Source organism: Hyla sarda, chromosome 2 (assembly GCF_029499605.1).
Source record: "Hyla sarda isolate aHylSar1 chromosome 2, aHylSar1.hap1, whole genome shotgun sequence".
In the NCBI taxonomy this organism is placed as follows: Eukaryota; Metazoa; Chordata; class Amphibia; order Anura; family Hylidae; genus Hyla; species Hyla sarda.
Window position 1 is genome coordinate 421,931,018 of NC_079190.1, and position 26,532 is coordinate 421,957,549.

The 26,532-nt window shown below is 46.9% G+C and overlaps 1 protein-coding gene across 5 annotated transcripts in view; it reads left to right on the top strand.

Moving 5' to 3' along the window:
- Positions 1–26,532, top strand: part of BCOR (BCL6 corepressor) — a 235,085-nt gene that overhangs the window by 82,394 nt on the left and 126,159 nt on the right. The window contains exon 1 of one of the 5 annotated variants that reach the window (XM_056558905.1): positions 2,245–2,268. The exons of the other annotated variants lie outside the window; for them this stretch is intronic. The gene's annotated coding sequence lies outside the window, so the exon portion shown is untranslated. Of the gene's footprint in view, positions 1–2,244; positions 2,269–26,532 lie in introns of those variants that run through there. 5 annotated transcript variants of the gene reach the window in all.

Genomic DNA, 26,532 nt, shown 5'->3' on the forward strand with positions numbered 1-26,532 from the left:
GGGACAACACCTCCACCCCTTTAAATGGATACTCCCCTGGAAAACATTTTTTTTAATCAACTGGTGCCAGAAGGTTAAACAGATTTGTAATTTACTTCTATTAAAAAATCTTAATCCTTCCTGTACTTATCAGCTGTTTTATGCTCCACATGAAGTTCTTTTCTTTTTGAATTTCCTTTCAGTCTGACCACAGTGCTCTCTGCTGACACCTCTGTCCATTTTAGGAACTGTCCAGAGTAGGAGCAAATCCAGATATAAGGTGTCCATTTTAGGACATCGTCAGTCCTCAGCCATACCTCCGTCAGGCAAAAAAGCGTCCTGCCTCCTCCCTCGGACCAATCTCTGTCATGCGTCAGCCGCAACTCCCTCCTTTGTCATCCTAAAGTCTCTCATCCAAAACTCTGTCATCCTAAAGTCTCTCATCCAAAACTCTGTCATCCCTCAGACGAAAAAACTGCCGTGTAGCAGAGTCGAGTCAGTGTAGGCTCTCTGCTATAGGGGTTCTGCTGTACATGCTATTCAATGTTGGCTCTGCTATACATGCTGTTCAGCTTCGGCTCTGCTATGCGGCAGGAAGTTGCGTCTGAGGGAGAATCGTCTGAGGCATGACGGAGTTTTGGATGAGGGACTTTCAGATGAGGGAGTTGTGGCTGAAGGATGACAGCGATTTGTGTGAGGTAGGAGGCGGGACACCGTTTCGCCTGATGGAGGACGGAGCTGCGGCTGACGACTGACGGCGATTGGTCTGGGGGAGGAGGCGGGACGCTGTTTTGCCTGATGGAGGACGGAGTTGCGGCTGACAACTGATGGCGATTGGTCTGAGGGAGGAGGCGGGATGCTGTTTTGCCTGATGGAGGACGGAGGTACGACTGACGATGTCCTAAAATGGACACCGTACCGATAGCAAATCTATCCTGCTCCGGACAGTTCCTAAAATGGACAGAGATGTCAGTAGAGAGCACTGTGGTCAGACAGAAAGGAAATTCTAAAGAAAAGAACTTCCTGTGTAGCATACAACAGCTGTTAAGTACGGGAAGGATTAAGATTTTTTAATAGAAGTAATTTACAAATCTATTTAACTATCTGGCACCAGTTGATTAAAAAAAATGCTTTCCAGGGGAGTACACCTTTAATGGAAAAGCGGGTACGTTTTCATGATAAGGTTACAACGTTACGCGTTGAATCAGGGGGCAGGATGCCATGCTAGCAATAACATTAAGTGAATGTATGCGGATCCTACAATCTCTTGTGTACTGAGGGAGCCATACCGTTCACCGATTTCTGCTGCTGGTGGAAACAAAGGTTGTGCATGTTGGATTTCAGCATGCCTAATTCTTTGTTCCCCTGGGAAATTAGTGCTGCCAGAGCCGCCCCGAACCCCCCCCCCCCCCCCTTCCCCTCAGCCTGTTGAAGTAATAATACAGCTAAGAACCTCCTTTTGCCTTTTGAATCACAGCAATTTTCCATGGCTTAGATTCCACTAGGTGATTAAATCATTCTGCACAAATATTGGCCCATGTGGACATGATAGTTAGATTAGATGGAAGTACTGACATGTTCTGAGTAGCCTGTTGTACCTGGTCCCAGAGATGCTCGATAGGATTATAATCTGGGGTACTGTGAAGGCCAAGGAAACAACAAAAACTTTATGTCCCTGAAAAAAGTCAATGACGATATGACCCTTGCGTCATGGGTGAAAGATTCCTTCTGCTGTAAAGGGATAAACTTGGTCAGCGACAATGTTTAGAGGAGCCTTGCTTTCCAATGGCCCATCCACATTTATTAGAGGACCCAGGGTGTGTCAGGAAAACATTCACATGAACACTGTTTACACCACCTTCACCAAAGTAAACTGTTGACACCAGGAAGACTTCAGTGTTTCATGCTTCTTTTGCCAAATTCTTACCTTTCCGCTGGCATATGGCAGCAGAAATCTGGTTTCATCTGATCAGGTAATGTTTTTCCATGGTATATGAAGAAATTCAGAATGGATCCAGCAATTCCAATAAAACATGGATTTTATTCGTATTTTAACAGCATAAAAATCTTGCGCAAATAGCACTCACAGCACTCCACCTAACCAGTGATACACAGCAACATAGACGCGTTTCGAGCGCATGTGCACTCTTGATTACCCAATGTTTTTCCATTACTCAGTGGTTTAGTTTTTGTGCTCATTTGCTCTCTCTGTCTTGCCTTTTTGTTTCCCGTAAATAGTTGGCAGTATTTGAAATTCTGGCCCCAAAGCGACTCCAAAATCCACTGAAGGTAGGACCTAACGGACATGCGGCATAGACGGCAATGCAGTCTGAGCAGTATTCAGCCAAAATAATGAACATGCTCATTCTTTTGGCAGGTCTTAAATCTTAAATTTCTGCAGCAAATTTTTCTAAGACTGGAATTTACTAAGACTCGCACCACGCTATTCATTGGATTTATGATAAGGCGCATGCCAGGTGCACTTAAAGGGGCACTCCACCCCTAGACATCTTATCACCTATCCAAAAGATAGGGGGAAAGATGTCTGATCACGGGGGGTCTGGCCGCAGGGACCACTGAAATCTCTGGGCCGGCACCCTGGCTTTCTACATATTTATGTTCAGAATGCCAGCTTTGTGACGTGACACCACGCCCACCCCATTTATGTCTATGGAAGGGAGGCGATGGAAGCTTACACCAGAAATCTGGCATGTGTTTATTTACTGTGGTTCCTTTCAAGCCTCTATTTCAATCCTCCGTTTGTTTTATAGGTTAATTCTGGGAATATGATCATTTATGCACCATTTTGCACATCCATGGTATGCACACTTATATGCATGTGCTTATATATTTTTAAATGTTAATACCCATTTGACCTTTGACCAGTCTAGTGTTTCCTGGCGCCCTTTTTCACAATATTTTATACCTTGTTTTTTACGTGATAGATATGCCAATCTGATAAAGGGGGATTAGACCCAAAGCATGTAATTGGATTTTATTTGTGAAGAAAAGACTACCATTCTTTCATTCATACAGATGCCTATGGATCTTCCTACAGTATTGCAAAGCCTGATTCATATGTAAGACAAATTTTGTATACATGAGATACTACTGTATACCTCTAAATCAATGTTTACCAACCAGGGTGCCTCCAGGTGTTGCAAAACTACAACTCCCAGAATGCCTGGACAGCCGAAGGCTGTCCAGGCATGCTGGGAGTTGTAGTTTTGCAACATCTGGAGGCACCCTGGTTGGGAAACACTGCTCTAAATAATGGTCATACAGTTACCCAATAAAACTAATATACAAGTAATTAAAAAAAATCCTGTATACTAAAACCAACATTACCAATAATACCAGTGTAAAAATATGTGCAGAGGTGCATACTGCTAGGAGTTCTGCCTCCATAAAGTGTTATGCCCCCATACTGCCCTATATAATAGTGGGCCTACTAAAAAAAACACACACACACCTCCCACGCTTCCCAGCAGTGCCGAAAGTGTTACACACCAGTGCTTGATGAAATCCATGCACATTCTGCAGAAACCACCCATTTAGATGTACGGAAAGGATTTTCTGTTGTTCTACATAGCTGTGCCTTGAAAAAGCAAAGCATACAGCATGTATCATAGTTCAGACTGGTCTACTTTATAAGGGTGCGTTCACACGGACGTCTGTCCCCGTTGTTTTCCCCATTTAGGTTCCATTGTTGCTGCTTGTACATGGATTACAGATGGTTGTAAAATAATCCCATTGATGCCAATGGGATATTTTTTCACAATCCTTTCACATCCGTTTGCACCCGTCTGCTGTCATTTCCGTTTTTTTTTATTTTTGTTTTTGTTTTGTTTTTGTTTTTTACAGGAGAAAAGACGGTACATGCAGTATTTTTTCTCCCGTTTAAAAAAAAATGGAAGAAAAAACGGATACAGTACATTTAACGTTGAAGTCTATGGAAAACGGATGAGCCTTTAAAGGGGTACTCCGGCGCTTAGACATCTTAGCCTCTATCTAAAGGATAGGGGATAAGATGCCTGATCGTGGGGGTCCCGCCGCTGGGGACCCCCGTGATCTTGAACGCGGCACCCCAGTTAAAATCAGTCCCCGGAGCATGGTTGCTCTGGGTCTGATTACCGGCGACCACAGGGCCGGCGGCGTGTGACGTCACGCCTCCGCCCCTCAATGCAAGCCTATGGGAGCGGACTGATTTTAACTGGGGTGCTGCGTGCAAGATCACGGGGGTACCCAGCGGCGGGACCCCCCCGATCAGGCATTTTATCCCCTATGCTTTGGATAGGGGTTAAAATGCCTAAGTGCCGGAGTACCCCTTTAATGTCATGCATTTGCATCCGTTTTTTGATGCGTTTTTACTTCAGAGCATGCTCAGAACAATAACGGATCCAAATGGATAACATCCGTTTGCATCCGTTATTGTCCGTTTTTTTTTTTTTGACGGGAGTAGAACGGGTCGGGTCTAGATGGCCATGTGAACGCAGCCTTAAACTATTGTATAAAACATTCTCATGAGCCATTAATGAATATTCACTCGCATCTAGCCAAATTCCATGCTTACTATACAAGCCCCAATGAGAATTTCCTAAAAGTTAATAAAAAACAGAAAACTATTAGAACTATAAGGAATATTATAAAGTGATCATTTGCTCACACAAGGACACCACATCTTTCTCTATGTAATAAGGCACTCAGAGAAAGTGACACAGGCCACTTCCATTAAGCACCATTATTTGCAGCTTAGTCAGATTAGTTAATGGTACTTGAGGCTGACTTCATTGTATTAACCCTTTCGACGCAGAAAGAGCGTGAACTATGCTCGTGTCTCTCCGTGCCAGTAACAATCTCAAAGCACAGTATAATTAATAGGATCACCAGATGGCTCTAGTTATACGGTATGGGCTCAGACAATCCTAGGTTTTAGATTTCTGTCCCCAGGGCACTTCCTAGGGGAAAACACAGAATGCCAGCCCTGAGTTACACTTGCGTTCATACTGGGACCACCTGGCTTCCAACCATCAGAAAGACCAGCGCAACCAGCCCGGTCTAGCAGCTCTTGTTCCAGTCCCTCCCAAGAGCATGAACTAAAATAAAGTACAAAATTAGTACTTGCTGACCATAAACTGGAATGCGGTGATCATTCCGTCCCATGCTACATTTCCATTATAAATCTGGAAGTTTATTGTGATAGCAGTTCAGCTAATAACATATTATTTATCTGTATATGTAAGTGACAGCACAGACAGCAGAGGCTATCGATTTTACAGCCACAAATAATCCACCAGAAAGCTCTTGGCTGCAGAACCGTCTCCTGCTCAGTCAAGGTTGATGTGATTTAGCTAGATTGCGCTGGTTGGCAAGGTTGGTATCCATAACATTAAACAGGATTGACGACCACTTGACATTTTGGTAACGTGAAGTCGCCTGCATGTACCTGGTTATCTACGCACAGTGGTCATCTGCGTATAATGTGGGCTGATCAGCTGACTTCAGATTACCAAGGACAGGCTGTCAGTGCAGGTTTTGCATGTCCCATATCAACCAGCTTCCTTCAGGGAAAATTGCAGTGAGCTGTAGAAAACATAGATGTCAAGGTGCAAGGACTGGGATGAATTAGGCATCCGGGCCGCAGCATGTAGGATGACCATGGAAGCACAACGCTCACACATTGTGCAGCAGGCATCTGTTGTTTTGCCTCTAGCAACTTATCCTATTTTTGTTTAGGAAGTACAGGATTGAACGTATTGTGTGACCAGTCTTTAAAGGAGACCTGTCATCATTTTCATGCTGCCTGAACTTCGATTCATCAAGGCAGTCCCTGGCAGCCTCTCAATGCTCTACCAGCCTAGGAGATATCTGCCAATACCATCCGGTGGGGTTGGCAGGAGCCACTGGGGACCGCCGAAAGTGACTCATGGTTCATGCAGCATGAAAGTGGTTCCCTTTGAGGCAAAATGCCATATTGTCAGGGGTTCAAGAATTAAGGCCCCACTGATCAGAATCTCATGGCATATCCTAGTGACATACCATACCATTCTATGATAAGATCAACACTTTAACATTCCAGCATGCTGATGATGACATAGGCTCCGTAACTAGAAGTTGCATATCCTGTAGGCTATTCACTTGGTTTACCTTCCCCATTCAAGACAGTGAGACCATATGTCAGTATGAATACAAGTTGCTAATTTTCCATTACTCTGATGTCAGAAATAAACCTCACTCATTCATATTTTCCGCCCAGAGCGGGGATTGGCCAGATGGTTGCAGCCAATCACCGCTCTCAGTGGGTTATATGAATGAGTGTTGTTCTATTCATATCACTGGCCGGCTGGAGTATAGTGCAGAGATGCTGTACAGAGCCGCTCCGCATCTCTGCAATAGATAGGACGATAACAGCGGATGTCAGGAGTGACACCCGCTGTGATCTGTCCTTAACTGCAGGTACTACTACTCCCAACATGGAGCACACTCTGCACCATGTTGGGAGCTGTAGTATCTGCAGTTAAGGAAAGACCACAGCAGATGTCACTCCTGACACCCGCTGTAATCCTCCTGTATAATGTATAGATGCGGACGCTCTTCTATGGTCACCTGCATGGCCGTATATATACACCTATTCATATTGGCTGGAACCATCTGGCCAATCACAGCTCTCTGTGGGAAATATGAACAGGTGTATATATATATATATATATATATATATATATATATATATGTCAGTGCAGTGGACCATAGAAGAGAGGGCGGCCGCATCTATAAATTATACTGAAAGATCGCAACGGATCCGGGGCGATCTGTCAATTAGTACAGGAACTACTACTCCCATCATGGAACAGTGTGTGTTCCATGCTGGGAGTAGTAGTACCACCTAAAAAATAAAAAAGTGAAAAACACACACACACTACATTTTTATTATTGTCGGCTATATTTGTAGTGCCCTACCTGCCCACATAAATTGATCCCTGTATAAAAATGTATAAAAATTTTGTTATGAAAAAGATAAATTTTGTTAAATACAATTTTTTCCATCTCTACTGTATCTTTTATTTTAATTATTTTTTTAATGGTACCCTACGAAATTTTATTAAAAAAGGTATCTCCGTCACTTTTTTGGATTGTTTAAGTACAACAGAGAATAAAAACCGCCTGAAAAAACACCCAAGTTAAAACCCACATGGTGTTTTTCTTGGCATTTTTTTTTTTTACTCCCATAGACTTCTATGGGAGAAAAACGCCACAATTTCAGGAAGAAAAAAAAACTCCATAGGCTCAACATGCTGCGACAACATAACTAAGTGTGAACACAGGCTAAAGACTTTAAGTCTTCATAAAACATGTCAATTGTAATTATAGGTCACTTTGGCCTCATGGCAATATTTTCCTAAAAAATTCACTTTGATAAAAAAAAACGCATCAAAACTGCACATAATGTGATGTGACCCCCAACCCACAAATCATTTCACCAGCACCCCATAGGATTCATGGAAAATGTAGGCAGCATTAGGTAATCATTTCAGTAAAGGAACAGCATTCAGTATGGCTGCAAATGTATTTATACCCCAAACAGGTTCTTTAATGGTGGCGGTAAGATCAGTCCCCTCTATTGTCTGTGATGTCAGCTATACATACAAATAATATTCATAAACTCCTGTCACGCGTGGTCATACTGCAGACACATACGAACCCCATAAATGAGAGAATGTAAGACATCTAATGTAACAAATTAAATTACATGACATTTCTGCCACATTTTAGAGTAATGACCGGACATCCCCTCAGCATTCAGGCATTATGCACGTGTGCTTTTTTGGGTCCATCTGCATTCTTTTACTACCCATTCACTTTATTCCTAAGGAAGCAGAGCAAACAGCACGTGCACATGTAACCTAAGGCGACGGGAATTAATGTGTCGTCCTCATTAGGATCTTCTGTTTACTTTGTCGGAGCAAAAACTAAAGGGGATTTCCTAAGACAGATACGGTATCTGGGACCCCCACCTATCCAGACAGAAAAAAAATTATGGAAAAAATTGCTATAAACATCTAAAACTGGTTATATACTTCAGACAGATTTAGATGAACAATTATTCAGCAATCTCTCCCAACCCCCCTTGCACTTGCATACTTGGCTCAGCACGGCATGCATATGTTCATAGGGGAATAAGATGCTGCCTGACCTCCCCGGGGGCCGACTTATTCCCTGTGAGAACAATATGATCAGACTTGTTAAAATGCGTGATCCTTCTCTCAAGTAAAATCTGCCACTGAAGGTGAGACAGAAGGCCCCCTATATGCATTAGATGGCTGACCGATCCCACAGGGACACAATCCTGTCTGTTAAAGATAAATAAGTAGATAACCAATACAGATAAAGCCAATCCTTACAAATAAAAGTAAGAAAGAGCTGCTGGAAGCTGTAAATCACTGTCTATTTCAGTGTTTCCCAAAGAGTGTGCCTCCAGCTGTTGCAAAACTACAACTCCCAGCCTTCGGCTTTCCGGGCATGCTGGGAGTTGTAGTTTTGCAACAGCTGGAGGCACCCTCTTTGGGAAACACTGGTCTATGTAGAGGAAAGAAGCTTCTTCAGGGTCCTGTACAGTACGCAATGTCCTAAAAAACTAATATGGAGCTGCCCTTACCTGGTGTCCAAAGGAGCACAGGTAAAGAGTACAGAACATGTAATACCTCCCTGTACTGTAGGGGGCGCTACCAGACACCAGTCAGTGCATACACTTCAGTAATACAGGTAAAGAGTACAGAACATATAATACCTTCCTGTACTGTAGGGGGCGCTACCAGACACCAGTCAGTGCATGCACTTCAGTAATACAGGTAAAGAGTACAGAACATGTAATACCTTCCTGTACTGTAGGGGGCGCTACCAGACACCAGTCAGTGCATGCACTTCAGTAATACAGGTAAAGAGTACAGAACATGTAATACCTCCCTGTACTGTAGGGGGCGCTACCAGACACCAGTCAGTGCATGCCCTTCAGTTATACAGGTAAAGAGTACAGAACATGTAATACCTCCCTGTACTGTAGGGGGCGCTACCAGACACCAGCCAGTGCATTCACTTCAGTAATACAGGTAAAGAGTACAGAACATGTAATACCTCCCTGTACTGTAGGGGGCGCTACCAGACACCAGTCAGTGCATACACTTCGGTAATACAGGTAAAGAGTACAGAACATGTAATACCTTCCTGTACTGTAGGGGGCGTTACCAGACACCAGTCAGTGCATACACTTCAGTAATACAGGTAAAGAGTACAGAAAATGTAATACCTCCCTGTACTGTAGGGGGCGCTACCAGACACCAGTCAGTGCATACACTTCGGTAATACAGGTAAAGAGTACAGAACATGTAATACCTTCCTGTACTGTAGGGGGCACTACCAGACACCAGTCAGTGCATACACTTCAGTAATACAGGTAAAGAGTACAGAACATCTAATACCTTCCTGTACTGTAGGGGGTGCTACCAGACACCAGTCAGTGCATGCACTTCAGTAATACAGGTAAAGAGTACAGAACATGTAATACCTTCCTGTACTGTAGGGGGTGCTACCAGACACCAGTCAGTGCTGCAGGGGTTTTACCAGTGAAATGTCCATTCTGATTGGTCGGTTCTTCCAGCCCTTGACACGTTTTGCAGATTCCATAACATTGTATGTTGAGTCTGGTTTCAAGTTACAATGATCCAGAAAAGACCATTGTATGCTGAAACTATTGTATGTTGAGGCCATTGTAAGTTGAGGGATCACTGTACATCAATCTTCTACATTGTGTGTCTTTTGCTCCGGGTGCTTACACACAATTCATTGCTGCCCATGACAGACATATCAGTACACTGATGCAAAACAATGTCGTCATACAGCAGTGTTACTTTGAGCATGATGGGAGCTGTAGTTTTGCAACAGCTGGAGCATCATAGGTGGTGGATAAGTGTAATACGGCAATGACACAGTGTGCTAGTTCATGAAAGAATGACCAGGTCAGTCTTCACCCCAGGGCTAATACTGACAGCAGGAGGCTGCGTCACAGGGGACAGACATACTTTATTAATAAATGAAGCTCTGCCCCGTAATAGGGCTTCTTTAATGAGATTTTTGTCTCACTGATTTAATCACAGCAACTAAATTATAGCACGGGACGTTGTGTGATTTCCTCCTGAAATTGTGATCACTGACTATTTAATTTGATGTGAGTGACGATTGCTGCCAAAAGCTTCATCATGTTGTGCTCAAATCACACTGTCTCATCATGCTGTGCCCACATCACACTGTCTCATGCTGTGCCTGCATCACACAGTCTCATCATGCTGTGCCCACATTACACTGTCTCATCATGCTGTGCCTGCATCACACAGTCTCATCATGCTGTGCCCACATCACAAAGTCTCATCATGCTGTGCCCGCATCACACAGTCTCATCATGCTGTGCCTGCATCACACAGTCTTATCATGCTCTGCCCGCATCACAGTCTCATCATGCTGTGCCCACATCACACAGTCTTATCATGCTGTGCCCACATCACACTGTCTCATCATGCTGTGCCCGCATCACACAGTCTCATCATGCTGTGCCCACATCACACTGTCTCATCATGCTGTGCCCACATCACACAGTCTCATCATGCTGTTCCCACATCACACTGTCTCATCATGCTGTGCCTGCATCACACAGTCTCATCATGCTGTTCCCACATCACACAATCTTATCATGCTGTGCCCGCATCACACAGTCTTATCATGCTGTGCCCACATCACACTGTCTCATCATGCTGTGACTGCATCACACAGTCTTATCATGCTCTGCCCGCATCACAGTCTCATCATGCTGTGCCCACATCACACAGTCTTATCATGCTGTGCCCACATCACACTGTCTCATCATGCTGTGCCTGCATCACACAGTCTCATCATGCTCTGCCCGCATCACACAGTCTTATCATGCTGTGCCCACATCACACAGTCTCATCATGCTGTGACTGCATCACACAGTCTTATCATGCTCTGCCCGCATCACATTCTCATCATGCTGTGCCCACATCACACAGTCTCATCATGCTGTGCCTGCATCACACAGTCTCATCATGCTCTGCCCGCATCACACAGTCTTATCATGCTGTGCCCACATCACACAGTCTCATCATGCTGTGACTGCATCACACAGTCTTATCATGCTCTGCCCGCATCACATTCTCATCATGCTGTGCCCACATCACACAGTCTCATCATGCTGTGCCCACATCACACAGTCTCATCATGCTGTTCCCACATCACACTGTCTCATCATGCTGTGCCTGCATCACAGTCTTATCATGCTCTGCCAGCATCACAGTCTTATCATGCTGTGCCCGCATCACACAGTCTCATCATGCTGTGCCCACATCACACAGTCTCATCATGATGTGCCCGCATCACACAGTCTCATCATGCTGTGACTGTATCACACAGTCTTATCATGCTCTGCCCGCATCACAGTCTCATCATGCTGTGCCCACATCACACAGTCTCATCATGATGTGCCCGCATCACACAGTCTTATCCTTCTGTGCCCATATCACAGTCTCATCATGCTGTGCCTACATCACACAGTCTCATCATGTTCTGCCCGTATCACAGTCTCATTATGCTGTTCCCACATCACACATTCACATCATGCTGTGCCTGCATCACAGTCTCATCATGCTGTACCCACATCACACAGTCTTATCCTTCTGTGCCCACATCACACAGTCTCATCATGCTGTGCCTGCTTCAGAGTCTCATCATGCTGTACCCACATCACACAGTCTCATCATGCTGTGCCCACATCACACAGTCTTATCCATCTGTGCCCACATCACACAGTCTCATCATGCTGTGCCTGCATCAGAGTCTCATCATGCTGTACCCACATCACACAGTCTCATCATGCTGTGCCCACATCACACAGTCTTATCCATCTGTGCCCACATCGCACAGTCTCATCATGCTGTGCCTGCATCAGAGTCTCATCATGCTGTACCCACATCACACAGTCTCATCATGCTGTGCCCACATCACACAGTCTTATCCATCTGTACCCACATCACACAGTCTCATCATGCTGTGCCTGCATCACACAGTCTCATCATGCTCGTCCCGCATCATGCAGACTCATCATGCTGTGCCCACATCACAGTCTCATCATGCTCACAGTCTTATCCTTCTGTGCCCACATCACATAGTCTCATCATGCTGTGCCCTCATAACAGTCTTATCCTTCTGTGCCCACATCACACAGTCTCATCATTCTGTGCCCACATATCATGCTGTGCCCACATCACAGTCTCATCATGCTCACAGTCTTATCCTTCTGTGCCCACATCACATAGTCTCATCATGCTGTGCCCTCATAACAGTCTTATCCTTCTGTGCCCACATCACACAGTCTCATCATTCTGTGCCCACATATCATGCTGTGCCCACATCAGTCTCATCATGCTGTGTCCACATCACACAGTCTTATCCTTCTGTGCCCACATCACACAGTCTCATCATGCTCTGCCCACATCACACAGTCCCATCATGCTGTGCCCACATCACACAGTCTTATCCTCCTGTGCCCACATCACACAGTCTCATCATGCTCTGCCCACATCACACAGTCTCATCATGATGTGCCCACATCACACAGTCTCATCATGCTGTGCCCGCATCACACAGTCTCATCATGCTGTGCCCACATCACACAGTCTCATCATGCTGTGTCCACATCACACAGTCTTATCCTTCTGTGCCCGCATCACACAGTCTTATCATGCGGTGCACGCATCACAGTCTCATCATGCTGTGCAAACATTAGTCTCATCATGCTGTGCCTGCATCACACAGTCTCATCATGATGTGCCCACATCACACAGTCTCATCATGCTGTGCCCGCATCACACAGTCTCATCATGCTGTGCCCACATCACACAGTCTCATCATGCTGTGCCCGCATCACACAGTCTCATCATGCTGTGCCCACATCACACAGTCTCATCATGCTGTGTCCACATCACACAGTCTTATCCTTCTGTGCCCGCATCACACAGTCTTATCATGCGGTGCCCGCATCACAGTCTCATCATGCTGTGCCAACATCAGTCTCATCATGCTGTGCCCACATCACACAGTCTCATCATGCTGTGCTGACATCAGTCTCATCATGCTGTGCCCACATCACACAGTCTCATCATTTTGTGCCCGCAACACACAGTCTCATCATTTTGTGCCCGCATCACAGTCTTATCATGCTGTGCCCGCATCACACAGTCTCGTCATGCTGTACCCGCATCACAGTCTGATCTGCTGTGCCCACATCAGTCTTATCATGCTGTGCCTGCATCACACAGTCTCATCATGCTGTACCCGCATCACAGTCTCATCATGCTGTGCCCACATCACATAGTGTCATCATGCTGTGCTCGCATCACACTCTCTCATCATGCTGTGCTCGCATCACACTCTCTCATCATGCTGTGCCCGCATCAAATTGTTTCATCATGCTGTGCCCGCATCACACTATCTCATCATGATGCGCCCACATCACACAATCTCATCATGTTGCGCCCACATCACACAGTCTCATCATGCTGCGCCCACATCAGTCTCATCATACTGTGCCCGCATCACACAGTCTCATCATGCTGTGCCCGCATCAGTCTCATCATACTGTGCCCGCATCACAGTCTTAACATGCTGTGCCCGCATCACACAGTCTCATCATGCTGTGCCCGCATCACACAGTCTCATCATGCTGTGCCCACATCACACAGTCGCATCATGCTGTGCCCACATCACACAGTCGCATCATGCTGTGCCCACATCACACAGTCTTATCCTTATGTGCCCACATCACACTGTTTCATCATGCTCTGCTCACATCACAGTCTCATCATGCTCTGCCCACATCACACAGTCTCATCATGCTGTGCTCACATCACAGTCTCATCATGCTCTGCCCACATCACACAGTCTCATCATGCTGTGCCCACATCACAGTCTCATCATGCTGTGCCCACATTACACTGTCTCATCATGCTGTGCCCGCATCATACAGTCTCATCATGCTGTGCCCACATCACAAAGTCTCATCATGCTGTGCCCGCATCACACAGTCTATTCATGCTGTGCCCACATCACACAGTCTCATCATGCTGTGCTCACATCACAGTCTCATCATGCTCTGCCCACATCACACAGTCTCATCATGCTGTGCCCACATCACAGTCTCATCATGCTGTGCCCACATTACACTGTCTCATCATGCTGTGCCCGCATCATACAGTCTCATCATGCTGTGCCCACATCACAAAGTCTCATCATGCTGTGCCCGCATCACACAGTCTATTCATGCTGTGCCCACATCACACAGTCTCATCATGCTGTGCCCGCATCATACAGTCTCATCATGCTGTGCCCGCATCATACAGTCTCATCATGCTGTGCCCACATCACACAGTCTCATCATGCTGTGCCCACATCACACTGTTTCATCATGCTGTGCCCACATCACACATCTTATGCTGCATTACTGACCATTGTCACTTGTTGCTGGTGGATCCCTAGGTAGATCACATGTATAGAGCCACCATTCTGGAAAAAAATGTCCCCACAGAATTCATTTTTCCTGTTCAGTCCTTGTTCTCCCTAGAGATTAGCATCAGAAGTACTTGATGTCTCCTACCCTCTCTGGAATAACAAGTGAAACGTGAAAGCACATCAGGGCAGATGGTTGTTGGTTATAGCCATTAGAGAATGTTAGAGAAGCCTATAGGAAAAACGCTTACAAACCTCCATACCTACACTGAATACCACTTTAATAGCAACATTTATCTAGAAGCACATTGGACCTCCTCTAACCCTCAGAACTGCTGCAGCAATTCGCCAGGCGTAGATTCTACTAGGTGTTTTATTTGTTATGCGGGATATTGGACTCTATGGATAGGACAGCCTCTTGTAGTTGGCACACATTACATGAGGTAGAAGAGCTATTCCCAACCCTTACAGCCCACCAACAGTCCAGGATGTTACTTGGAGTAACTCAAGAAATCTAGAATGCTGGAGGGCCTGTGGACTGGGTTTGGGACCACTGCCTTTATTGGATTAAGACCTTAGGACTGTGAAAACCAGGAAAGACGGAAACCCAACTATTGCATGGTGACTTGTCTGGCAGAAAGTATCTCGCTGCCATAAGGTAAACAGCTACCACGAAGACATGAACTGGGTAGACCACAAAGCTTACATAAGCCCTATTGTCCAAACATCTATCCACAGATATGAGAGGATCCAGGTGTGCCAACAAAACATTCCCCGCACCATTACACCTGAAGAAAGGCTTCATCTAGCCACGCTGCTTGCATCATTTACTGACCCTACTATCACCATGGTGCAAATCTTGATTTGTCTCACCATGCAATGTTGTTCTAGTGCCCAAGGATCCTAATGATTTTTGTGCTCTTTTGTCCAATGGAGACTCTCTTTTCTGTTTCCCTTGGACAGCAATGGCACCTGGACTTGTCTTCTGTTATAGCAGTGTAAGGGCGCACACAGGGAGAATTATCATTGCTTTTAGAGCATTTTTTTTTGTCTATGTTTTGGCGCAGTTCAGGCGCAAGCAGCATATTTAGCGACTTTTATGCGTCTTTTGATATAGACAGTTTCACTCTTTTTGCCTACCCGTAGAACTTTTCCTTTTTGACCTTGCAGTGGTCACGTATTTATCATTTGCGACTTTTGTCAAAAGTCGCTAATTTGTGCGCAAGGGTACTTTATTTATAGGCGCAAAGCTACACCACCTACCAGTAGGCTTGAGAATCACTTCTTTATTGTGTTTTTGACCCCACTCCTGGTTCTGGTACAAATAATGACCAAAATAAGGCCTAAAATAATGTACTATACTGTGTGCACAAAGCCTTATTGTGCATTCAAACTCATTAGAGCACCATCATTGTATACTGCTGCAGTCTGCTTGCCTGTGCTCCGCCTGTTCATCCTCCTCTGATCTCTTTCATCAACGAGTTGTTTACGTCCACCGGATCCCCTTTCACTGGGATGTTTCGTCTCGATCACACCACACTGAATATACTCTCTGCATCACTGCACGAGAAACCCGACAAGGTTGGCAGATTGTGAAATCCTGGCCGTGGTTAATCTAGCACAGGTGACTAGGCCTGGTTCGGCTCCTTAGGTCAGCGGATTTTCCCATTCTAATGTGAATTCACACTGAGACTCTACAGAAAACTGATCACTTTATTTTGCGCTGAGTTCGGGGTTGTGTCTTTTCTTATACAGTGAAGCTCCAATGGCAGATGTCTCTAATAAAGCTGCCATTCCATGTAGACCATGCTGCGTTTTGAAAAAAATATGTCATAAACCCTGTACACTTTAAAGTAAATGTATCCCCTAGATATCTTTTTTCCTTATTAGAGCCAGATACTAAAACATGTTCTTATTTCTAATCTGTTTCCATTTTAGTAGATTATTATAGGGACAGACATTTTGCCTGAGCTGTTTTAAAGGGGTACTCCACCCCTAGACATCTTATCCCCTATCCAAAGGATAGGGGATAAGATGTCTGATCACGGGGGTCCCACCCCTGGGGACCCCCGCAATATAGCATGCTGCACCCACCTATTTCTGCTCCGGAAGCGCTGGAGGGTCTGGGTCCCGACCACTGGAACGGTAGTCTGTGACATCATGACTCCTCCCCCGTGTGACGTCACGTCCCGTCCCCTCAATGCAAGTCTATGGGAGGGGGCGTGACGGCCGTCATGCCCCCTCCCATAGACTTGCATTGAGGGGACGGGGCATGACGTCACGGACTTCCGTTCCAGTGGTCGGGACCCAGACCCTCCAGCGCTTCCGGAGCAGAAACAGGTGGGTGCCACATGCTATATTGCGGGGGTCCCCAGCGGCGGGACCCCCGCGATCAGACATCTTATTCCCTATGCTTTGGATAGGGGATAAGATGTCTAGGGGTGGAGTATCCCTTTAACAGCATGTTGAGATATGCTTTACAGCAAGCCCCATGAACATAGGCAACAATAGACAGAAGCTGCCCCACTGACATGAATGGGAAACGGTAAAGCATTACTGTCATTAAAAAATCAGATATATCAAAAGTTGTTGATCCCATCGGGTCTCACTCCTAAAACCTGCTGTGTGTGTGAGTTATTAGCCAGGGAATTAGGTGGCATTGTGCTTCACTCCCTGACCTTACCATCCATTTCTCTGTATAGAAGTCTATGGAGAGAAATGTACACATCTCTTGGCTGGCCACGGAGCGGAGCACAATGCTACCCGCCTTCCCAGCTAATTACACACAGGCAGCAGGTCTTAGAAATGAGACCTGATGCGATCAACAACTTTTGACATATCTTATCGACATGTCAAAAGTTGTTTTCAATGACTGTAATGCTTTAAATGTTATTTGTGACAATTATAGAGACCATTACACAAAGAGGGGGAGGCTGAGCTGTGAGCTTCATCTATTGTCTTTGCTATACACTGGTGTCACCTTCAGCGGTGGATATGCAGCGTAAAATACGCTGTGGATCTGCTCGTCTGAACGTACCCTAAGGCTATGTTTACACGTCAGAAATTCCGCATTGGCATTCCACATGGAGATACAATGGGATTCTACTGCGCTGTTCACATAGCAGAATTTCCTCACCAGAAACATCATGAGTGAAAATGCAAATTCTGGTGTCTGCAGAAAGAATAGACATGTATATTGTTTCTGCGGACTGCACACAGAATGCATTGCTGTCTATGAGACGACACATTCCGGAGTGGTCCTAGTGCCGGCATCTTCAGCCGGCGTGCCACTGTCAAGGGAATGTCTGCATGGGAATTTTCCATGTGGACATTGCCATGAAAATGAAATTTGCAAGATTTTAGGATTATTTCATAATAAAGATGGCAAAATGGAAAATTGAGGGTAAAAAACATTAAAGGGGTTATCCAGGAAAAAACTTTTTTTAATATATCAACTGAGTCCAGAAAGTTAAACAGATTTGTAAATTACTTCTATTAAAAAATCTTAATCCTTTCTGTACTTATGAGCTGCTGAAGTTGAGCTGTTCCTTTCTGTGTAAGTGCTCTCTGATGACCCCTGTCTCGGGAACTGTCCAGAGTAGAAGCAAATTCCCATAGCAAACCTATTCTGCTCTGTGCAGTTCCTGAGACAAGCAGAGAAGTCAGCAGAGAGCACTGTTTCCAGACAGAAAAGAACAACTCAACTTCAGTAGCTGATAATTATTGGAAGGATTAAGATTTTTTAATAGAATTAATTTACTAATCTGTTTAACTTTCTGGAGCCAGTTGATATATTAAAAAAAGTTTTTTTTCCTGGATAACCCCTTTAATGTTTTTTTTACCCTCAATTTTCCATTTTACTATCTATATTATGAAATAATCCTAAAATCTTGCAAATTTCATTTTCATGGCAATGTCCGCATGGAAAATTCCCATGCAGACATTCCCTTGACAGTGGCATGCCGGCACTAGGACCACTCCGGAATGTGTCGTCTCATAGACAGCAATGCATTCTGTGTGGAGTCCGCAGAAACAATATACATGTCTATTCCAGACAGATAAGAACAACTCAACTTCAGTAGCTGAGAATTATTGGAAGGATTAAGATTTATTAATAGAATTAATTTACTAATCTGTTTAACTTTCTGGAACCAGTTGATCTAAAAAAAAAAGTTTTTCCATGAATACCCCTTTAAAGATTCTTAAAGAATATGTTTATACAGAAAACTTTATTTAAACAAGTTATTTTCTAATGACACGTTCTATTTCAAGTAACATCTGGCCAGTGTTTTACCTAAAAAAAATCTAGTGAAAACACCTTTTATGTCAAAACTTTATGTCAATATAACCTCAATGGACAACCATGGTAGGATTGATGGTGCTAGGGGAGAATAGATCCTTGTAATATTTGAGGCCTACAACATAGCAGGGCCCAGAAAAGAGCATTATTACAGCTCACTGTGCCCCGGAGGAGGAGGGGGCAGTGTGTCTGGTGATCGGAAGCCTTACATATCGGCCTGTACAGTCTTGCAATGACCTAACTCGAACTTTCCTCCTGGCACGCTGGACCGGCTGACAGAAGTGTCTGGTCAATGCTCTCATGTTGCGCATTCATCACATCACGTTTTATGCCATCCATCTGCATCCAAGTTATTACAGGACTGCACATAGACCTGAACGGGCTGAATGTAATCTAAGGGCTTGTTCACACTATGGAAAATCATGGCAGAAACTGCATTAAATTCCACTCCTATTCCTCCTCACATCATACTACCATTGACTTCAATGAGTTTTTTGCTACTCTGCAGACACAGTGGAATTTCCGTCTGGACATTTCCGACATGGTTTCTAGTTCAGCAAAGCTTATCGAACAGAATTGCAGCAGAAAGTTTTTTAGAATACAGAATTCAGGACCCATTGACTTCAATGGCATTCTGCCTCGGAGTTCCACAAAATATAGCACTGATCTTTTTATGTGGAAAGCTAATTTTTGCCAGCAGAAAGTCCGCTGCGGAAATTCCCCTGTCTAAATGGGACTACGGAATCCAATTGAAATAGGCGCTAAATTCTGGCAACATTTTTCTGCGGAATTCCGTTTGGAAATTCTGCCGTGTGAACAAAGCTTAATTCTGGCAAAAGAATGAACGTGTTCATGCGAGCGGTGGGATCCGCTGGTAGAAGCCCATCGGTCAACACTGCGTCAGCGCTTTCGTCATGGGGATCTGTTTGCATCCCGCCAAAAAAGGGATGTCGGCATATACAGTAATGGAGGACAGCGAATGCCATTCATTTCAACCTCCCAAACCGAATCAGCTAGTGACTCCAGTCAGGATGTACGTGTCAGGGTTGGAAAACACTACGTTTTGGCCCCCCTTAATCATATCCGTTGGCATCCTGCCGAAAACTGGATGCAAACGTATACTTATCGGGAGCAGTGGACCCCATTCAATTCTGCTGCTGAACGGAATCACCCCTAGTGACTCCGTTCTGGACATATGCGCTATTTTAAGCACAGTCATGACAGGAAGGAGAGACTAGGTGACTCTTTTCGGCCATAGAATTGAATGGGGTCCACTGTGCCCGTTAACAGTATACGTCAGCATCTTGTTTTCAACGGAATGTAGATGGATACGATCAGGGGTCAAGCCCCCGGAAACAAAATGTGGGAACTCACTTAAAGGGGTACTCCGGTGGAAATTTTTTTTTCTTTTTTTTTTTTAAATCAACTGGTGCCAGAAAGTTAAACAGATTTGTAAATTACTTCTATTAAAAAAATCTTAATCCTTCCAGTACTTATTAGCTGCTGAATACTACAGAGGAAGTTCTTTTCTTTTTGGCACACAGTGCTCTCTGCCGACACCTCTGTCCATTTTAGGAAGTGTCCAGAGCAGCATATGTTTTCTATGGGGATTTTCTCCTACTCTGGACAGTTCTTAAAATGGACAGAGGTGTCAGCAGAGAGCTCTGTGTTTCAAAAAGAAAATCATTTCCTCTGTAGTATTCAGCAGCTAATAAGTACTGGAAGGATTAAGATTTTTTAATAGAAGTAATTTACAAATCTGTTTATATTTCTGGCACCAGTTGATAAAAAAAAAATAAAAAAAAAAAAAAAAGGTTTCCACCGGAGTACACCTTTAAGACTTCCACTCAAGGGCTGGTCCTGCAGGACTTCTTGCATTGGGAACAGTGTTTCTGCTGTGGAAAAAGTGCAGGAACTCAATTCCCACATGTACCTGCAGGAGCTGAGCCCTGGATACGAATAACGGGGGTCAAAACGTAGTGGGGGAAATGCTCAGAATTTTGCGCCAGAAAAAAAAAAAAACTATTTCAAAGAGCTTTGTGCCGCGGTTTCCACTGTTCACGTCAGTTTTGTAAAAATAGTGTAGAAATCACAGAAATGGCTGTAGTTTTTTTTTTTTTTTTTTTTTTTGGGGGGGGGGGGGGAGGTGTTAATTATTAAAAAAAAATATATATTGAAAAATATTTAAAAATATTTTCATTTTTTCTTGGTCACTGCACCTGCACTCACATTTAAGCTCAGAAATGTTTTATTTATACAGTTATCTCTTCTCCGGGCACTAGTAACCAAGGAATATTTTGTGAGATGGTTCCGGCAGAATTCTCTGGGATGTAAAATTTGGCAATTTTGGCGCAACATTTTTTGATTTTGCCGCCAAACTCAGCAATTTTGGCGCAATATCCAATATGGCTGCAAAAACAAAATTGCCACGGGAAAAAAAAAAAAAAGTGGCGCGACAATTAATTTTCACATATTTTCAAAGTAGCACAAAACACCTTTGAAAATGTGAGGAGAAAAAAAAAAGTGTGAATAATATCGCTGGAACAGGAATTACAGTAGTTTTTGAGAATCTCCCCCAATGTGTTTCGACCCTCATTTTAGGTGAACTCAAAAACGCGGTGTGCTGCATTGTCCGGTCTGATTACATCCCGAACGGCCGGAGACACTATGAGATGAATGGCATTCGCTGCCGTTACCTCATCCCGTTTTTTGTGGAGAGGCGGATGTCTACCCCTCACAGAAGCCCTAACCGAGCCTGAATTCCGGAGAAAACAAAAGCCGAGTCCTCATTATTTCTCCGCTGAATTCCATAGTGTGAACATAGCCCGATAGTAACATCATTTCCCACATATATACGCTGAGGTAAACCACATTTCGGACTGCCACAAAGCGTTTTCCAACTAGGGTGCCTCCAGCTGTTGCAAAACTACAACTCCCAGCATGCCCGGACAGCCTTCGGCTGTCCGGGCATGCTGGGAGTTGTAGTTTTGCAACAGCTAGAGCGTGTATGTTTGTGAAATGGCACGAACGTAGTCACCATTGAAGCCAATCGGCCCCATATTATGACAGGATGCCGGAGCGTAGTAGAGGGCACAAGACGTGGTGTGAACGAAGCGCAAACCCCGGGATAAAGAGACAACAGGTTTGGGGAGAGATGGCTGTGCACCTCCCCACTATGAGCCGCATCAGTCCTGGCTGTGCCGGGGTCAGCAGCCGAGCAGGATTTGTATTCATTTACATGGGATTTGCATGCGATTAGAGCGCGGCCATGTGCACAGCGACCAGGAGAGCTGCAGATCTCTGCCGTCACTGTGCGGCTCTGCACTCGGGGAGTACAGGGTTAAGGCTGCCGGAGCCATTCGCAGTATAATGAGACGTGCTGCTTCCCTCTCCCCGGGGGATCTCCGTCCTGGTGATCCGAGCAGAGGAGGGGGTCGGCGGGGAGGCTGCTGGGGGAGGGGCCCCTAATCAATCAGCCGCTCTTCAGGCTGCTTCTCGCTAAACGAGGGAAGCGCAGCTTCTGTCAGGCGCGATCATGGAGATCAAACGTTCGGCACGATGAATGGCCGCCTTGTTTAACCCTCCCGTACACTATCAGCGCACATCTTCCCATAAAAGTCCCTTTCTTCTTCCGCCTGGCCGCGGATAATGCTCGATTAACCCCGGCTGTGCGGTCACTCCCGGGCCGTGTGCTCGGCGGGGCAGGGAGGCATGTGTGACGCAGATGTGGCGGGGTTACTGGGCACCGCGGCTCCGTGTGATCAGCGCCGTGCGGAGGCTCAATGGCTTCCAGACCTCAATCCCTGTAATATTGCTGCGGGGAATCCAGCTTTAATGTTTTATTAATGTAATCCCCGAGCAGAGCGGCGCTCTCCGGGAACAGGGTCAGGGATGGGGGCTGCACAGGGACCCCTGCTTAACCCTGCGTGTACTGGGGCGGCAGGGGGGTCTAGGCTGGGCTCACAGAGGCAAAGGGGGTATAGTGTGACCCGAGGGTGAGGTGCTGCAGGGGGTCTAGGCTGGGCTCACAGAGGTAAAGGGGGTATAGTGTGACCAGAGGGTGAGGTGCTGCAGGGGGTCTAGGCTGGGCTCACAGAGGTAAAGGGGGTATACTGTGACCCGAGGGTGAGGTGCTGCAGGGGGTCTAGGCTGGGCTCACAGAGGTAAAGGGGGTATAGTGTGACCAGAGGGTGAGGTGCTGCAGGGGGTCTAGGCTGGGCTCACAGAGGTAAAGGGGGTATACTGTGACCCGAGGGTGAGGTGCTGTAGGGTGTCTAGGCTGGGCTCACAGAGGCAAAGGGGGTATAGTGTGACCCGAGGGTGAGGTGCTGTAGGGTGTCTAGGCTGGGCTCACAGAGGTAAAGGGGGTATACTGTGACCCGAGGGTGAGGTGCTGCAGGGGGTCTAGGCTGGGCTCACAGAGGTAAAGGGTGCTGTGGGGTATACTGTGACCCGAGGGTGAGGTGCTGCAGGGTGTCTAGGCTGGGCTCACAGGGGTAAAGGAGAATACTGTGACCCGAGGGTGAGGTGCTGCAGGGTGTCTAGGCTGGGCTCACAGAGGTAAAGGGGGTATACTGTGACCCGAGGGTGATGTGCTGTAGGGTGTCTAGGCTTGGCTCACAGAGGTAAAGGGGGTATACTGTGATCTGAGGGTGAGGTGCTGCAGGGTGTCTAGGCTGGGCTCACAGAGGTAAAGGGGGTATACTGTGACCCGAGGGTGAGGTGCTGCAGGGTGTCTAGGCTGGGCTCACAGAGGTAAAGGGGGTATACTGTGACCCGAGGGTGAGGTGCTGCAGGGGGTCTAGGCTGGGCTCACAGAGGTAAAGGGGGTATACTGTGACCCGAGGGTGAGGTGCTGCAGGGTGTCTAGGCTGGGCTCACAGAGGTAATGGGGGTATACTGTGACCCGAGGGTGAGGTGCTGCAGGGGGTCTAGGCTGGGCTCACAGAGGTAAAGGGGAATACTGTGACCCGAGGGTGAGGTGCTGCAGGGGGTCTAGGCTGGGCTCACAGAGGTAAAGTGGGTATACTGTGACCCGAGGGTGAGGTGCTGCAGGGGGTCTAGGCTGGGCTCACAGAGGTAAAGGGTGCTGTGGGGTATACTGTGACCCGAGGGTGAGGTGCTGTAGGGTGTCTAGGCTGGGCTCACAGAGGTAACGGGCGTATACTGTGACCCGAGGGTGAGGTGCTGTAGGGTGTCTAGGCTGGGCTCACAGAGGTAAAGGGGAATACTGTGACCCGAGGATGAGGTGCTGTAGGGTGTCTAGGCTGGGCTCACAGAGGTAAATGGGGTATAGTGTGACCCGAGGATGAGGTGCTGCAGGGGGTCTAGGCTGGGCTCACAGAGGTAAAGGGGGTATAGTGTGACCAGAGGGTGAGGTGCTGCAGGGGGTCTAGGCTGGGCTCACAGAGGTAAAGGGGGTATACTGTGACCCGAGGGTGAGGTGCTGTAGGGTGTCTAGGCTGGGCTCACAGAGGCAAAGGGGGTATAGTGTGACCCGAGGGTGAGGTGCTGTAGGGTGTCTAGGCTGGGCTCACAGAGGTAAAGGGGGTATACTGTGACCCGAGGGTGAGGTGCTGCAGGGGGTCTAGGCTGGGCTCACAGAGGTAAAGGGTGCTGTGGGGTATACTGTGACCCGAGGGTGAGGTGCTGCAGGGTGTCTAGGCTGGGCTCACAGGGGTAAAGGAGAATACTGTGACCCGAGGGTGAGGTGCTGCAGGGTGTCTAGGCTGGGCTCACAGAGGTAAAGGGGGTATACTGTGACCCGAGGGTGATGTGCTGTAGGGTGTCTAGGCTTGGCTCACAGAGGTAAAGGGGGTATACTGTGATCTGAGGGTGAGGTGCTGCAGGGTGTCTAGGCTGGGCTCACAGAGGTAAAGGGGGTATACTGTGACCCGAGGGTGAGGTGCTGCAGGGTGTCTAGGCTGGGCTCACAGAGGTAAAGGGGGTATACTGTGACCCGAGGGTGAGGTGCTGCAGGGGGTCTAGGCTGGGCTCACAGAGGTAAAGGGGGTATACTGTGACCCGAGGGTGAGGTGCTGCAGGGTGTCTAGGCTGGGCTCACAGAGGTAATGGGGGTATACTGTGACCCGAGGGTGAGGTGCTGCAGGGGGTCTAGGCTGGGCTCACAGAGGTAAAGGGGAATACTGTGACCCGAGGGTGAGGTGCTGCAGGGGGTCTAGGCTGGGCTCACAGAGGTAAAGTGGGTATACTGTGACCCGAGGGTGAGGTGCTGCAGGGGGTCTAGGCTGGGCTCACAGAGGTAAAGGGTGCTGTGGGGTATACTGTGACCCGAGGGTGAGGTGCTGTAGGGTGTCTAGGCTGGGCTCACAGAGGTAACGGGCGTATACTGTGACCCGAGGGTGAGGTGCTGTAGGGTGTCTAGGCTGGGCTCACAGAGGTAAAGGGGAATACTGTGACCCGAGGATGAGGTGCTGTAGGGTGTCTAGGCTGGGCTCACAGAGGTAAATGGGGTATAGTGTGACCCGAGGATGAGGTGCTGCAGGGGGTCTAGGCTGGGCTCACAGAGGTAAAGGGGGTATACTGTGACCCGAGGGTGAGGTGCTGTAGGGTGCCTAGGCTGGGCTCACAGAGGTAAAGGGGGTATACTGTGACCCGAGGGTGAGGTGCTGCAGGGGGTCTAGGCTGGGCTCACAGAGGTAAAAGTTGCTGTTGGGTATAATGTGACCAGAGGGTGAGGTGCTGTAGGGTGTCTAGGCTGGGCTCACAGAGGTAACGGGCGTATACTGTGACCCGAGGGTGAGGTGCTGTAGGGGGTCTAGGCTGGGCTCACAGAGGTAACGGGCGTATACTGTGACCCGAGGGTGAGGTGCTGTAGGGGGTCTAGGCTGGGCTCACAGAGGTAAAGGGGGTATACTGTGACCCGAGGGTGAGGTGCTGCAGGGGGTCTAGGCTGGGCTCACAGAGGTAAAGGGGGTATACTGTGACCCGAGGGTGAGGTGCTGCAGGGGGTCTAGGCTGGGCTCACAGAGGTAAAGGGGGTATACTGTGACCCGAGGGTGAGGTGCTGTAGGGTGTCTAGGCTGGGCTCACAGAGGTAAAGGGGTATACTGTGACCCGAGGGTGAGGTGCTGTAGGGTGTCTAGGCTGCTGGGCTAACAGAGGTAAAGGGGAATACTATGACCTTAGGGTGAGGTGCTGCAGGGTGTCTAGGCTGGGCTCACAGAGGTAAAGGGTGCTGTGGGGTATACTATGACCTTAGGGTGAGGTGCTGCAGGGTGCCTAGGCTGGGCGCACAGAGGTAAAGGGGAATACTATGACCTTAGGGTGAGGTGCTGCAGGGTGTCTTGACAGGGCTTACAGAGGTAAAGGGTGCTGTGGGGTATAATGTGACCCGAGGGTGAGGAATAAACGGTGCCCTTTCTTTGAAATCCACTCAGAAATGCATTGCTGTCTATGGAGGTGGCACATTTCTAAGGGTTCCTAGACTTGTTCTGCCCGCATCTTCCGGGGATGGAATGTCTGGCCAGAAATGTTGCCATGTGAATGGGCCCCAATCAGAAGTTCCTATGGTATACTGAATTACAGGTATAAGCTTTTCATAACGTTTTTACATTTATTGACAAATACATCTTTTATACAAAGACTCAATATTTACAGCATTGACCTTTCTTTTTCAAGATGTGCAATTTGCCCTGGCATATGGGTTATCAGCTTCTGGGCCAGAT